Source organism: Corvus cornix, chromosome 5 (genome assembly GCF_000738735.6).
Source record: "Corvus cornix cornix isolate S_Up_H32 chromosome 5, ASM73873v5, whole genome shotgun sequence".
Lineage (NCBI taxonomy): Eukaryota > Metazoa > Chordata > Aves > Passeriformes > Corvidae > Corvus > Corvus cornix.
The window spans coordinates 55,945,481-55,959,788 of record NC_046335.1 but is presented as its reverse complement, the minus strand read 5'-3'; the positions used below and the strand labels follow the sequence as shown (position 1 = coordinate 55,959,788).

At 40.7% G+C, this 14,308-nt stretch overlaps 1 protein-coding gene across 3 annotated transcripts in view; it reads left to right on the top strand.

Moving 5' to 3' along the window:
- Window positions 1–14,308, top strand: part of NELL1 (neural EGFL like 1) — a 297,795-nt gene that overhangs the window by 48,873 nt on the left and 234,614 nt on the right. The gene's annotated exons all lie outside the window — the stretch shown is intronic.

The following is a 14,308-nucleotide window of genomic DNA, read 5'->3' as shown; positions in this document are numbered from 1 at the left end:
TCAGCTCCTGCTGCTCTTACTTGCTCCTTTTAGTGCTCCTTCAAGAACAAGGAGTGGGAATTGTAGTTGAGTTGGATGTTAGAGCTTAGAGCTGCTGACTCAGGAGTCGTAGAATGATTTGGGTTGGAAGGGATCTCAAAGATGCTCTTGTTCCAATCCTCTGCCATGGGCAGGGACACCTTCCACCAGACCAGGTTGCTCCAAGCCCTGTCCAGCCTGGCCTTGAACACTTCCAGGGATGGGGCAGCCACAGCTTCTAAGGGCAACCTGTGCCAGGGCCTCACCTCCCTCACAGGGAAGAATTTCGTCCTATTATCTAATCTAAACCCACCCCTCTTCAATTTGAAGCTATTTTCCCCTTGTCCTATCGCTTTCCTTGTCCAGAGTCCCTCTCCTGCTCTCTTGTGGCCCCTTTAGGTACTGGAAGGTGCTAGAAGGTCATCCTGGAGCCTTCTCAAGGCTGAACAGCCCCAAATTTCTTGGCCCATCTTCATGGGAGAGAAGAAAGATACTTCAAAGTCCAGACTGCAAACCTGTTGAATGTCACTGGAGTCTCTCACTGACTTGAAGAGCTTCTGTGCTGGGCCTAGACAGTAACCTCTAGCCAGGGATGTGTCTCAGAAAACTGACGTAAGAAGCCACGAGTGCACTTGCTTGCATGCTTTTAACATTTCAGTAAGGTTCTGAAAGCTTAGAAAAACAAAAAAACTGCATTAATTATAAATGTACTACTGATGCACAAGTAAAACCTGTGCTCAAAGTAACATGGAAATGAACTTTCCTGCTCTTGGTAGGATCTCCGCCCCCCTGCTCTAGGCAAAAAGGAGTTGTCAGGGATTTTCTGGAGAATGTTTAGATTCAGATCAAGCAACTGTGTCGTTGTCCTTAAATAACCAGTGGTACTAATAAATATTTATATATATGTGTGTGTATGATCAAATAAATTCTGCCGTGCATCTTCCCAGATTGGGCCTCTGTTCGTGCCTGTGCTGTCAGGAGATTTGCAACCCCTAGAGGCTGTCAAGTCCTGCAAGATCTGATTTGTCTTCTCTGGGAATTAGTTTCAGCTGTACAGTCTGTGTTGTTTCCCATGGCACCTGACTGTCCCCTGGGATGCTTGCCCCCTATGACAGTGACAGCACAGAAATATGTTGCATTTAATTGTGTTGAGAAGAGTGAGGGAATAGCATGGAGCCTACAGTTTATGAGGTGGCAGGTACTGTATCAAAATGTATTTATTGAAAATTTATTTGCAAAATAGAGATTCCAAGTTGTTCTCTGTGTGTCTGATTAATCTGGAGAGGTAAGCCTGAAAGGTGTTTTATTTTTTTATTCTTTTATTTATCACCAACCATAGGTACTCACCTATTCAGACAGTATCCATATTCCTTTACTTGAACTCTGTCTGTGGGCATAGAAGGGAGAAAGGCGCTTTGATGAAAAAATTAATGTTCTTCAGTGAAAATCTGTGCTGGAGTGCCTTTTGCTGTGAATACAGCCTGTGGTTTTGATGGATACTCTTAGCTGTTTGATGGAGGGGGTTGGTAAGAGCATAAGAGAATAGATTATAAAACTGGAGCAGGCTTGGAAGTAGTCTCCAACTGAAAAAACATCTTGTCTGCTTCTTTTATGTTAGAACAGCGCATTAGGGAATAAAAAATGCATGAGCAGTGAGAACTTTTTAATTGGAAAAATAAATAAATTAAAGTAACATCCCCCAAATATGGGAATCCAAGACCTCTGAGTTCTTATAAATAAGATATCCTGGCTGCCAACCTGAGGTTTTCAACTGATCTAAACAAAGTTCTATGACTTTAATTAAAGTGTAATAAATTTAAAGAAGGTTAAGGGATGTATTTAAAAGAGGGATTTGCTGCTTTAGTTACTGTAAAACAATTCCTCTTGAGAGGGAAAATGGCGTGGTGGCAGTGCTATGCAGCTGGGTAATTTAGTTTTGCTATTTGAATATGAGTTTGTGACCCAGATTGCTTGTCTGCTCTCCAAGCTGTGGCAGAAGCTGTCAGAGAAATGGCTGCTTGGGTAGAGTGGTGTAATTGTGCATCATGGGTGCACCCAACTTTAGATCTGTGGTATTGTGGACTGGAAGTTAATTTTCACCTACCAGTTTTCCCTTTTGTTTGGGAGAAGGGCTGTAAACTGTTTAGCATAAGAGAGATCTCCAGCTGGCATACCACATCAGCTGCCATCAGTCTCTATCATTACAGTTACTGCAGTTAACTGCAAGGAAATGTTGAGGATACATTCAGCATTATTTTCTTTTTAAAGAAGCTTTTAAATAGCCAGGGTTTTTCACTGAATAGCTAATGCATCAGCAGAACCATAGGACTGGTGTGACCAAAGCCTGAATGATATGTTTTAATCCAGTCCCCAATTACAACAAAAATTTATTTTTTTATCCTAAAAAAATCATTTGAACTCCTTTGTATACTGCATTGAGAGAACTGTGAGAATGCATGAGTGTTTATGAAAGTGCTGAAAAAGTACTACAGAAAAAAAATGGTAACAATCCATATCTGTGCCTGCCTTAGAGCCTTTGACCACCCCTAGAAGGCAGCAATCGCTTGTAAAGGTACCTGGGCACTGAGCTTCAGCAGAGAGGCCTCACAAAGCTTCTGCCCAGCATGGAATCTGCACCTGCTTTGGGCGGGCTCCTTTTGGGAGCTGATCCAGGTGCTGCTGATGTCGGTAGAAGAGGAGCAGAAGTCATTCTCCAGGAGTTTGATTAACAGTCTTCCATAGGAGCTTGGGGCAGAGTTTTAGGGACCTGTGGATCCAGAGTTTGATACCTGCAAAGCCCAACTACTGCTGAATATAGACTCAACAAAGGTTTTTGGTCTTGTTTTCCAGCCCCCCCCCCCAAAGTCAGAACTGGGGACCTGTGGTGCTTTGTGGTGAATTGTAAATGTTGGTAGACAGGTCGATGGCTTCAATAGGACAGGAATATTGTGTTGTGCTTTACCATTAGCATCTTGCATTTCTTCTATTTTTATGCTCTGGGTGTGTCAGAGAGAGAGGATGGATAATGGTAGAGGGAATGATCTTAAATCAAGACTGGGAAGCCTCAGATAATTTAGTAATTTCCCAAAGTGTGTGGCTAAATTCTCAAGTATTTCTACATTGGTCCAATATACATGTGGACATTTTTAATGTTAAAAGAAATAAACCCTTAAATTGGTGTGGTTAGTTACAAGAGCAGTCTCTGAAAATTTAGCTTGCATATGAACTATATCTGGATATTTTTCTATGAATTTTTTTCAGGAGACATTTCCTGTTACTTGGCTCTATTTTCTTTTTATTTGTTGGTGTGGGGGTCATATGGACAGAGAGGTGGTCATAGTAATTTAAGGGTAAACCAGATAAAGCAAATGTTTTGAGCTTTTTCCTTTCGGATTGTAAAAACAATTATCTTGCTCCAGCCAGGCAGTTTAACTGAGATCTAAGAAATAAATGAACTCTTCCATTTGAAGTGGTTAGCTAAACTCTGGAGTTTAGAACTGCAAGTCACATAGGATAATACTGGAGCTGAATTGAGAAAATGATAGCATAATTCTAGTTAAATACTTTTGTAAAAACATTAGGTCTTTGCCAAAGAGCAGGTGAGAACCCCTCTGAACTATTAAACAGCAGACTTGAGATTTGAGTCTTCATATAGCAAGTAGTACAGAGCCTTTCCACAAGATCTGAAACCTCCTGAGTGTGGTGGGGCATGAGAGGGCGATTGGGCAAACAGGGCGGAGACTGTTGAGATCTGTGAAACCAGCCCGGAGTTTTATGAAGGGATTTAATACTTGAGGTGTCTTCCTTTGGCAGTTTAGCACAGTTACCCAGAAGGTAATTACTTCAGGAATCCAATCTTTACAAAATCCTCAAGTTGACTGCTGGGACGTAGAGACTGCTTGACTGCATTTCTTAATACCCCAAAACCTGACAGTTCTCACTAGTTCATGATTTGGTGACAGAAAACTGACAGCACTCTTAAGGGCTGTGGTGCAGGATCAGTCACATTTGTTCCTTGGGTGTGAGGAGCTGGAGGCACGTGGGCTGCTCAGAGGTGGAAGGTGTCAAAGCTTGGAAACACCGAGTGGGGCTCTGGGGTGCCAGGCAGTGGCATGAGGCTCACAGCAGCAGTGATGTGTGAACAGGTCCAGCCAGGCCTCTGTGGTGTTTGGACGGTCCTGCAGTATGTAAGGGGGTCAGGTAGGCTCAGTGCTGAGTGTGGGGACAACAGAGTTTCTGCTTCTGTGCCGTGGGCATGAGCTGCTTGGCTAATGTGCCAGCTGAGGGAATGGCCAAGGCAGTCCCGCATCATGCTTCAGAAGGCGAGGTGTTTCTGTGAGTTGAGGAATGCTCCATTTCTACACAGGTAAGTGTTTAGTGAGCTAGTTGGTGTAGTTTTTTGGTGGTGTGGGTTTTTTAATGGGAAAAAAAAGTCAGATATTAGCATAGGCTTCCACTTGAAACATTTTAATGATATGAAGAATCCTTGTTGTGATCTGTGTTACCAATGTAATGATACATTGAAGAAGCACTAAGGAGGAAGATGGTAGTTTGATCCTTGGCACAGGAACAAGGTAACATGCAATTGCCAGTCCTGTAACTTGTCTAACTTGTCCTTGTATCTGAGACCAGGCAGTAAATGAAAGAATCACTGAAACTGCATTACTTAATTGGGCTGCAAATTTAGAGACATTCTCTTCAGCACATCAACAGTGAAAGCAAATAACGAATAGCTACCACTGTGCCAACTAGACTTTCTCAGCCCAAGATGAATTTTTCTGTGTCACACCAGCTACTTACCTTAAACTTCTCTGAAGGATGTGCCATGCAGTATCCCTGGGGGACAACCCAGTGCAGTCTGCAGTGGGAACTCTCACTGACTAGAGCAGAACCACACTTTCACCTCCCCAGTGTGTCAGATGTTGTGAGAAATGTGCTGTCCCTGCAGAGTGCTTTTCGGCCTGTCTGCTGGCAGTTCCCATCTAAATTTAATTTCATAACCAATATAATGGCTTGTTCTGTGTTTACTGTATGTTTCATACACCTCCCCAGTCATGGCCAATTAGTTATTTATTAGTTATTAGTGGAGAGAGTGTAATGTTACCTTTCAAACAACCAAGACTAAACCGGACAGTTGGAAAATACCATGGGAAAAGGGAGGTGTGGGTTTTCTGATGAACGTGCAGGAAGAGCTGAGGAACAGGGAATGAGGCCATGGGTTTAGTGTTACAGAGGCAGTGGCTAATGGGGAGGAGGTGTGGCAGCTCCAGGGAGAGCCGAGTGCCTTTGCGAAGTGCTGAGACAACACCAGGGCGCTGGCATGACTGTGGCAGCAAAGGCAAAACGAGCGATCCCCTCAGCCTGCAGTTGCCTTCAGTCACTGCAGCAAATTGGCTCTGGAATATGGATGAGGTTATTTTATGATTATATACAAATCCTTTAGTGGTGACATGAACCCCTTGATGAGATGATCCTGTGACAAGATACACTGTAAAGCAATTAACTTCTCAGCAGATGTGTTTTTGGAAGGGGGGAAGAAGCTGTTCAGTAGAAAGGTTTCTTGTGGCTGACTGAATTTTAAATTTATCTTTTGTAGCAGTGCAGAAAGAGTTGAAATCAAAAGCCTGGTTCTTCTCACAATTGCACCTATCTTATTGTACTAGATAAATCAACTTTGGGTTTGAGAGGAGCCTGAGACAAAGGAAAAACAAAAGGAAAGACAAAGGCTGCATATATTTTGTGAAGAGGGGCTGTTCCAAAGCTGTAAAAGCTTATCATGCCTCAGGTTCTGCTGTAACTGCCAGAGTGAAGATCCGTGTGCTGCGGGTCTTGGGCCAGGGATCAGCACACCCCTTTATGTGGCAGGCAGGTGAAATAGAAGCAAAGTTTCAGCGCTGCCAGTTCTCACTCAGTAAATGCCTTGTGACAAACCCCAAAAGCAATCTTAGATTTTTTTTATTTTTTCATGACAAAATGAAGATGGAACAAGCCATTTAATTGTGGTTTTACCTCTTTGTTCTTGCAGAATTTTATTTTGGGGTTTGTTTTGCTGCACGACCTTCTTTGTGCCATTATTTTGATGCACATTCTTCCTCTTTTGCTTTCTGATGTAAGATAGGCTTAATTGGTTACTACTTGTTTCATAGATACTCTAATACAGTTTTTTTATCTCAGATGTATCTTGCTCTAAGGGTTTCTTGTTTAATTTGTGGGAGAGGAGCTTTTCTTCTTTTTATATCTTGAAAGAACCCATTGAATTAATTTGTTCCTCTTATTTCTAGAATGTGCTTTTAATTGCTTAGACTTGGTTTGATGATATTTTGCATCTGGGATGTACTTGGAACATTTGGTTCATCTGATGGGGTTTTGGTATGATATTTGGTATGGTAACAAATGAGTGTGCTGTGCTTTTAGCTTTCTTGTTAACAGTTTGCTTTATTCAGTGTTCTGGTTTAGAACCTGAGCTTCAAAGCTTGCTGAGGTTAAAGGGTGTCTTTTAGGGACCCTGTGAATTTTATTATTGTCTCATTTATATTTGTCTCCTTGACTGTAGTGGTGTAGAGGTTTGGTCTAAAATACTCATTACTGTTTCTGTCAGGTCACAGAGGAAGCTGTAATCACCCCTTTGCAAGAACATCACTTCCGGGACTATGCTTGCTAACCCATGACAAGTGGATATTTGTGTGCACCATAAAAACCCTACTGCTATGTGTTTTATGCTCCAGTAGCCAGATAGTAATAGTTACTCACAAGTGGTAGAGAGATGCTAAAATGCCTTTGGAGAGTCAGATATTTGTTTGAAAAGTGGCATTTGATCTATGTAGCTCTCAGCTCTATTATAGAGATGTTTAAAGTCCTGAATTCACATTAATCCATAGAAGTTGTGCACACTGATTTTTATAAGAAAAGTCTGTATATGTAGATGACATTCACCTCAGCACTTCAGAGGAAGAATTCTTTTGACCTTAAGTTCTGCTGAATATGGCAAAAATCATCATCTTCACCAAAACCTGTGACAAGGACACTGCTCTTGTGCTTCTGCTACCTGTAGATTATGGACAAGTTTTATGGGCAATGTCAGGGCCAGGAGCCACATGCTATTGAGCTCAGATTTACCTGAAAGAAAAAGGTTGCTGTGTGGTTTAGTGCTGTTAGGCAGCTGAGCACCACACAGCTGCTGCCTCTGCAGTGGGATGGGGAAGAGATTCAGAAGGATGAAAGTGCAGGGGGGGAAAGGTGTGTTGAAATAAAGCCAATTTAACAGGTAAAGCAAAGCAAAATAAAGAATTAATTCACATCTCCTATCAGCTGGCAGGTGTTTAGCTGTTTTCCTGGAAAAAGCAGGGCTTTGTCTCACATCGTGGTTACTTGGGAAGACAAATGCCATTAACTCCTAACATCCCCATCCCCCTTCTGTTTTCCCCCAGCTTGTATTGCTAAGTGTGATGTGGTATGGCATGGGGTATCCCTTGGGTCAGCTGGGGTCTGCTGTCCTGGCTGTGTGCCCTCCCAGGTTCTTGTGTGCTCCCAGCCCCATTGCTGGTGGGTCAGTGTGAGGAGCAGAAAAGGCCCTGACACTGTGCAAGCACTGCTGAACATCAGGTAGAACCATGGGTGTGGTACCCACACTGTTTTGGTCACAAATCCAACACATGGCACTATACCAGCTGCTTTGAAGAAAATTAAGTCTGTCCTAGCCAAAAGCAGCAGTTGCCAAAGCTGAGAAGTGTGATAACTTTTTGGGTATCAAACCAGCTGTCTTGACACTAAAATCCCTGCTCTGGATCCATCACATGTAAGATACAGTTGACCTCATAGTTTGGCTATTTTTTTTTTCTCTGCAACTCTTGACAACCCTAAACAAATGGCCAAATTTCATCTCTGCTTAGTGTCTCACTCAACCTATTTTCTGGGTTTTTTGCACCTTCAGAAGTGCTGTTTTTGTTATATGAAGATGGGTAAACACTGCAGCCTTGTAGACAGGCTGTTAGGGCATAGACACTCTTTACACTGTTGTTGTCAGGAACCATTTGTATCTGTTTTGTCATTTGCAAAAAAGTTCATAATATTGACCTTGTTTGTAAAGGTGTTGCAATCTGCCTCATGTTCTCCAGATGAAAGCTGCCATAGAGGCAACAGATGCATTTCTGTCCTTCATGGGGCCACTGCTGCGTCATATAATGGGTCCAGTCCTCTGCTTTGCATCGATAATGATGATTTGTTTTAGTTTAGTGCTTAAGAAATGCTGATCAAATTCATGGATATATTTATAGGAAACTAAAGAGCATAATATATTTTGTAATGAAAGCCCCACACAGGCAGATAATATATCTGTGAATTCACCCTTACTCAATTGATGTGTGGAGAATAAACACCTAAACCTGACGGTGAAACGTGTTGTAACCATCGTCACTTGCGTTTGTGTCGTTTCCATTTTGTTAGTTACTCTGAAATTTTCTTGAATGAAAAAAAGGAGAATTTTTAAAATAGAATTTTATTTAGGTGAATTTTTATTTTTAAATTTGGATTTGTATTTGGAATAATTAAAATGAATAATGAAATATATAATATGAGTAATGAAAAATAGAGTACATTAACTTTCTCTGTGATTATACAGGAAAATCAATGAAATCATTTGGGTGACAGACCTTGAAGAGAACGTAAACTGAGTATGCACTCTTGAGTCTTTTACCTAACATGTGCTGTTACTGGAGACCTATTTTTTTTCTCCGAAAGCTGTACAATAACTTGATTAAATAGCTGGCACTTACTATTGTATATTCAGAATTTAATAAGAAAAGGCTTTCCTCATACTCCAAGATTTTAATCTAAATTGCTTTCCTCTGTTAAGTGGTTGTGAACTCCTATACTATGGCAGAGGAGATAGCACCAAAAAAATCAAAATTTCTCTCGGGAAGTTTATTTTTCTGAAAAAAACCCACTGGAAATGGAGTGAATAATTCAGTTAGTTTTTCCAGAACTGAAGGCATGTCAAATAATGCATCCTATCTGTAAGCACTATCGAGAAAATCCAATCACATTGGTATTGACACATTTTCATTGGGAAGCATATAGAAAATGGGTTGAAAGAGAAACACGTAAAGATACCCTAGTATTTATTTTTAGAATGAATTCTTAATCTCTTTGGAAGAACAGATAGAAAGACAAATGCCAATATTGCACCTTAAAGCTAGGAACTGATACAATCAATCAGTTTCTCTATGCAGGTGGGTTCAGAGAACACGTTGGACAAACTGCTTGAAGCTGCTGATTATTTTTATACAATGGGCTGTGTTAGGAGGCCTCACTTGCTATTTCAGAGGTGTACTACGTTTTTGCAGGCTCAGCTGGAGATGATAGCAAGGGTCAAAGGTGGTCAACACCCCTGCAAATTAGGTTAGGAGAAAGATTGATGCAAAGCGGGGAACTTCCTTCTCTCCTCTGACTTTCTTTACATAAGTTGAGAGTGCTGTTTCAAAGACTGCCATGAACAGAACTTTTCTATACCCTTCAGTACATTTAAAGGATCTGAAGATCCAGATGGATGTATACAGGGTAATGAATGGTTGCAAGAGAGTGTAATTTTTGAGCATCAGGCTTTGAATTGCAAAAGTCTGTTTTGATGATTCACCCTGATGTCAGGAGGGGCTCCTGTGCAGCTGTTGGAGGGGCCTTCAGAGAGTGATTCATTTACTGTGAGATGAATCACACCCTAGAAACACTTCATTAAATAAGTGAGCCTAGAGAACTAGCTCCACTGTAGGTATGAACTTTTGAGACATTTAAAATTGGGTGTGATGAATTCAACACCTGTTTTCTACATGGAAATTTATAGCTTCCCTCTGAGGAGGGACCCCAAAAAAAGGAAGCCCTGGGCTTTTATACCCTCACAGTCTAAATCTCTGTTTTAAGCCTGATTAATGCAGTTCAGGGCTGTGTGTGTTCACAAATTCCACAGAATATTCTGAGTTGGAAGGGACCCACAAGGACCGGAGTCCAGCTCTTAAGTGAATGGCCCATAAGAGGATCAAACCTTCAACTCTGGTGTTATTTAGCACCATGTTCTAGCCAACTGGGCTAATCTCAGGGTTTTCATATGCAGCCTGCAAGCAGAAGAAGGCACGTTCCTATTTTAGTAACCTACTCATATTTTAGACATGGAAGAATTTGAAGACCTCATGATTTGGTGTGGTGCTTTGTGGTGACTTTTGAGTTGCAGTCTATTTTATGGTTCAGAATTTTAGGCAGTGGCACCTCCTGATCAGTCCATGTTGGCTGATGTATCCGAATGTGAGCAGACATAAAGTTTATTTTCATGTTCTGCATGAATATTGCAGCAATTTCAAAAATGCTTCTGGCATGGCAAATACTGTATGTGTGATGTAGAGCTGCATCTCCACAAAAGTGGAAATACTCTTCAAGTGTTAACTTTTGCTTGTGAAAGTTGTGTGTAAGAAGTCATCTCCACTGCAAGAGACAATTCCATGTCACATTTTTTCCAGAGGGAGTGTGACCCAGTGTATGAGGCAATGAAGAAGCCTCAGTCATGGCCAGTCTAAAGGCTTAGATCTTGGGCAGAGACTCCGTCTTTGTGATCTTGGTTAATCAGCCTGTCTGTATTTCAGTCTGCACATGTATAAAATGAGGGTATTTCCCTTTTTTTTTCTGTATTAGATATATACCTTTATACCATTGTATATTTACACAGTACAAAGATGCTAAAAAAAAAATTATATTGAGGATGTGGAAGGGAGCTGTCTCCTTGTCCAACAGAGCTTGATTTCTAGAGAAGTTCTTCCTCTATGCAGACCAAGATATGTGTGTGTATATTAGGATGCAAATATTTTAATTATGCCTCCTTTCAGGAATCCACTGATTATTTTATAGATATTCTATTTTCTGCATATTGTCCTCATTATGGCAGAGACGCCTGTTTGGACATGTGTCCACGAGAGAGGTGTTTCTGGTGATTGCACAAGAATGCTTAATTAATCAAAGTGTGCAGATAGGGTAGAAATACAGATACAAACCATGAGAATATAATGGGTATTTTTTGATTAACAGGTGTTTTTCTTACTATATTTTGCTAATCTGGTCAGTGGTTAGCGAATGTATTCTGAGTATGAGTGTTTCAAGACAGTAGGATTGGTTCATGGTTCTATTAGCCAGGTTCTATGGTTTAGCTTCTTTGAAAGATGTTGGCACAAAGTAGGGGCAAATCAAGCTTTCTCCTGGAAAGTGAGTGCAGCAATCATAAATCTGAAAGCCTGAAGTACGTAGTAGAGCTTCCATTAACCTGGAGACCTGGGTCTCCTCATGTTGGAGGGGCTATTCAGTCTGCAGCAGTTTTAGTGACCATAGTTCCCCTGAGCCCTCTTTCTGAGCATTCCTTTTCTTGTGAAGTGTATTGTGCATTTCTCTGTGTTGGTATCAAAGCCAAATGTGTTGGAAATGGGTCTCCAAGGAGCTCTAGACCAGTGCTTCATAAGCTGAAGTGTATAATTTAGCTATTCATATGCCAAATACAGAGTATTGGTCACACGGGTATAAAGCCATAGAAGGTGACACACCTCAGCCCAGAAAGTCAAGTAAGGGAAAGTGAGTGATGTGGAAGCTTAATGTGGGGGGCTTTTTTGTTTTGTTTGTTTGGAGTTTCTTTGTTTTGTTTTGATTTTTTTAAAAATGTTTTTTTTTAACGGATGTGCTTTTTTGACCTTTTCAATTTCCCAAGAGTATAGAGGGGCTTACAGGAGTAGCAATATGTTGTGTGTATACTTGCCAGGGCTTTTTTTTTTTGCTGATATTTAACAGTATACAATAATAAAGTAAATTCATATAGTTTGTAAATCAAATGGTGTCAACCAGAACATCTTTTGACATAAAAAGATAATCAAGGACCGATCTACATCTCATGCGCTCTCTTAACTCCTAAGACTGTTACTTCATGGGCACATCTATGGAAAAGAAAACATACTTGTTGATGTATGTGGAATAAGGCACAAACTAACTTTAATTAAGCCCTTAATTTCAGGTAAGTACCAGCTTCAGAAATGTAATTTGAATTAGAGTAGAACAGTAGAGGAATCTTGAGCTTTCGTGTCTTACTGATGACACTTTGTGAAGAGACTAGGAAGAAGGTCACTACAGCCCTTTCCACGTAGGTTGAAAGAGTGTTAAATCATCAGAAAAGACAAGATAAGCCACATTAACCTGTCTCTGATTTGTCTTCCTAACTTGCTACTGTTGAACTGTCATATAACAATGTCAGGTTTTGATTTTTTTTTTTTAATATGCAATTGCAGATAGATATTGTAGAGTTCCTTTATCAACTTTAACTAGGCCAGGTGAATAAAAATGAAATATTCTTCAGTAAGTAGTGTTGTTGAACCTGGTCAGCACTGGGATTTTATCTATTAGCAGAAATAGAGTTATTCATTGAATATCAACTAGTCTTTTTAGGAGATGAGAAATTTTCCAGCGAGGGCATTATTAACCAAAATTATGAATAAAGCTGTGCTATATATACAAAGATAAATTCCTAATATGATAGAGCAGTTTAGAGCACGTGCTCTTAAGGAGCTCATGCTCAGGGACCATGTCAATTCTTTGTTCCTCGTTCAGTATTTTGCAGCAGTTCTGCATTTGTGTAGTTCAGTTTTGCATGAGGTATGACAGAAGGCCTCTACTTACACTTTAAATTATTGATACAGTGCATGCAAGATTCCTGTAATTCTCAAAACCTGCTTTAAAAGAATATCGTCTTGTTTGCTGTTCGGACAGGTAAAACAGCTCAGCATGGTAATTTTATAGATAGACCTAACTAAATAGTAGAGAGAAGAATTTCCTAGAGCACTGAATGTATCATGCTCATGAAATGTGATGAGTTAGGGCTGATGATAATGATAATAAACTTTAGCAATGAAATTATGAGTATTACAAGAAGTCTTCTGACTCCTGTACTGACATTCTTAAGCTGTAATTTTCATATCACTGTTTTGTCCTTAGGTTTGAGATCTTTCTTGTTGTTTCTTTGAAAAAATGTAGTGTTAGCCTTTAGTTTTCTATATTGCTTCTGTTTCATCTTGACAAATGGTTTACTCCTTGTTTTGATAAGCAAAAGTGTGTGGAATGTAGGACTCTGTACTTTGACATAACTTTTTAGATCTTTCTAGAAGTTCTTTAATACTGGGATGTTATTCCAGACCTCTGCAAATATATGAATTTTCCAATAATGTGATATGGTGGGTTTGACCCTGGCTGGACACCAGGTGCCCATCAAAGCCACTCTGTCCCTCCCTTCCTCAACTGGACAAGGGAGAGAAGAAGATAATGAAAGGCTTGTGGATCTAGATAAGGGCAGAGAGAGATCACTCACCAGTTACAGTTGTGGGCAAAACAGACTACTTGGGGAAATTAGTGTAATTTGTTACCAGTTAAATCAGAGTAGGGTAATGAGAAGTAAAACCAAATATCTTCCACCCACTCTTTTCTTCTTCCTGTGCTTACCTTCGCTCCTGATGTTTCTCTGCCTCCTCCCCACAGATGGCACAGAGGGGATGGGGAATAGAACTGCAGGGGAACAGCTGCCTCCCCATGGAATCTCTGCTCCTGTGCCTGGAGCATCTTCTCCCCCTCCTTCTGCACTGACCTGGGTGTCTGCAGAGCTGTTTCTCTCACATGTTCTCGCCCCTCTCCCTAGATGGAATTGCTGTTGCTCAGTAACTATTCTCCTTTCTCAGATATGTTATTCCAGAGGTGCTGCCACCATAAGTGATGGACTCAGCCTTGGCCAGTGCTGGATCCATCCTGGAGCTGGCTGGCCTTGGCTCTGCCAGACATGGGGGATGTTTCTGGCAGCTTTTCTTGCAGTCCTCTGCCACCAAACCCTTGCAATATAAACCCAATACCCATAGCAAGTACAACACGAAAAATCACTGATTACACTTAGTGAGCCTCTGCTAGAAGCACCTGGAGTGTAATTGGGAAGATAACTGTGTGATAAGTTCAGTTGATTGACTTCTGGTTTTTTTTGGTGTTCGTTTTTCATGTGTTCATTTTCTAAAAGCCATAGCTTTAAAGAAAGAAAAATAATTTGACCACAGATAATTTCACCTCTTTAAGCTAAGGGTCTTGGCAGACTCAAAGGTTCTTCTCTTGGCTGTCACACTGGTGTGATTACACAGCAATTCATACTCCCTGTACACTGGACAGTAATAGAAAAAGATTTCATCATCTCCTCCATAATCCTTGTTAAGCATGCTGTTTTTGTTACGAAGCAGTAAGCTCATGG